Below are 2,638 nucleotides of genomic sequence, written 5' to 3' on the forward strand. Positions count from 1 at the left end.
GACGACCGTTTGAATAGCAATAACCAATTGCTAGAATGGAGCCCTGTGTAGCATCTGGTTCTGGTGCAGCTTCACCAGAACAAGTCATTTTCCCTTCGTGTAACTTACTGCTGCCTGCTGTGTTTTTGCAATCTGAAATAAAGTGACAGAAGGGGAAGTACGTAATGGACTATATTGGCATCGAGAGAGGAGTAATAACCAACATTTCTTCTCACAACAGAAGGGGAACTACGTAATGGACTATATTGGCATCAAGAGAGGAGTAATAACCAACATTTCTTCTCACTAAATACATTTTAAAGGCCCTCTGCCATTATAATTGCATGGTCTGGTGCTTTTTAATCTTCTTGGAATTCATATAGCTGTGTCCATCAAGAAAAAAGGAATAGGATCGATCATCTAAAGCAGACTCACCTTTGTTATTTTGTGTGTGAGGTTCCTTACACAGTGGCCTGTGTTTATCTTGGGATTAAAAAAATAGAGTGGCTAGATTTGCTCTGGGAATTTTGTGCTTTTTAATTGATAAGTTAATTTTATTCTGTTGCTCTGTTTCTGTCCTAGAGCTATGTTTCTTGAGGAGTAGAATATTATGAACACGGTTTTATTGTTGTATATTTTTTTAATAGCGCAGAGGAGTTAATTGCCTGCTTTATAGAATTAATTTTTCTCAGACCGGCATCTAGTCAGCCAGCTTTACAGATGGTGTTTTAAGGGACAGAAAATACCTCTTGTTCCGATTTCAGGAAATGCACTATCCAGAATAAAAGCAAGGTAGATTGGCATAGTACCAGAGAGTGAGCCACCAACCGGCTTCTCCACTGCTGAGTGACAGCTCTTCAAAAAAAAGTATTGGTATGATGTGCATAACTGCTTTAACCCAGCAGGGTTGGTAAGATTCTGGTTTTTACAGACTGCAGCAGGTTTGGGTTTTTTTTAAGAGGCAGCCAGCGTGTCTGTGGCGAGGACGTGCTGCAGCTGTAGCCTGTGCATGTGTCACCAGCACCCCAGCACTGCAGAGGCACACGAGTAACCAGAGGACAGGAGCAGCACTGAAATATTTCCTGTATCCACGTCAAATCCCTGTCACTAACTCACTCTTGGCACTAATTATCCGTTATGTCCAGGCCCCGCTGCAGGCTGCTGGAGCTGGCAAGCGTTCCCTCCCGTGCCAAAGAAATGAAGGCAGGAAGGGTGTGCAGCTTGCCTCTTGGGTAGAGGAACGCCCAAGTTTTTGGCTGGGGCTGTTATCAGATTTTCTGTGCTACCTTTAACCATGACTTGATACAGAATCAGATTTTCTGTGCTACCTTTAACCATGACCTGATACAGAGGTCTAGTTAGTTAGAAAAGGCTCTTACACAATCTGGTAGTGTAACTGCAAGACCCTGTTGTTGTGATACTCGCTTTGGGCTTTCTCAGCCCGTTCTTTGGACAGGAGCAGTGTTCACCTAAGCGCTAACGGTAAATAGGTTTTGTTGTTGGGGTCTATATTAACAGTGTCTCGCATATGTTGAGTGTGAGCCCTTGACCATTCAGAGAATTAGATGTTTTTAGAAAAGGGACTTATTTTCCTGGGCTTTGTTGCAAGGAGATGATCTTGCTCCCTAGTAGTGTCTTTTTGTTTCGGATTGCCTTGTGTCCGTGAGTGTGTGCATAGCAGAGGAACAATCAGAAGAGTTGTGAACAGCAAATGGCCTTTATTAAAGGGCCTTTCTACTTTTAGAGCATTCGTACTCCATTTATCATTTTCCTGAGCTGAAATAAGGGCAGTTTTGATTCATTATTCACTTACCGCTTTGAAGAAGTCGAAATAGCTATATTCACTTTTAATACAGCTATAATATAACATCCCTGGATGAGTAATGGGCAACAGGAGGGAAATTCAAGGCTTCCAAATCTATACCTGAGCCTCTTTCTGAGCTTCTAATACCCAAGTCTCTAGTAAAGGCTGTAGCAATCACTGCCTGTGATTTGAATGGGTTTTCAACCCATCGTGTGATTCATCCCAAACTAAGAACTTCTCCAGGGTTTTAAGACAGAAATGGTGAAGTCAAGGAAAGGAATCATTTCCTGAATTGCATGCATTAGAACAGTTTTAAAATAAGCCCCAAACGGAAAAGACCAAGTTGATCATCCCACCTGCAGCTGTTTTGCAAGGGACTGCATTTTCTGACCCTGGCAGAGGTGGAATGGGCTGGAGCAGAGGGAGCAAGGGTTTTTTTCTGCAAATTCGTGTGACTTGAAGTGCACGCTGTAACACGTTTCCTCCTTAAGTCAGGGTGACAGAAATGACAGAAATGGCACAGAAATGACTGAGTGATCCAGTGCTGTGTCACGGCTCCCCCAGGAGCAAAGTGCTGGGGTAGACTTGTATGTGCCTGTGTGGTGCAGTGGCAGGCAGACAGCTGAGGGCTGACCAAACTGGAAGCTGCGCCCTCTTCTTGGGGATATTCCCAGGTCCTCTGCCAGCAACAGGGTTTGCTGCAGCCCCAGGAAACGTTCCCACTGTGTTTTCTCCACGAAAGCCAAACTGAGGGACTGCACCACCCAAATGCTGTTGGGGAAGCTTCACACAGCTATTTCCTGCTGTACTCCTCTGTGATCTGTACACAGATTATAATCTGTATTCCTACAGATC

Source organism: Apaloderma vittatum, unplaced genomic scaffold, assembly GCF_000703405.1.
Source record: "Apaloderma vittatum isolate BGI_N311 unplaced genomic scaffold, ASM70340v1 scaffold4155, whole genome shotgun sequence".
Taxonomy (NCBI): Eukaryota; Metazoa; Chordata; class Aves; order Trogoniformes; family Trogonidae; genus Apaloderma; species Apaloderma vittatum.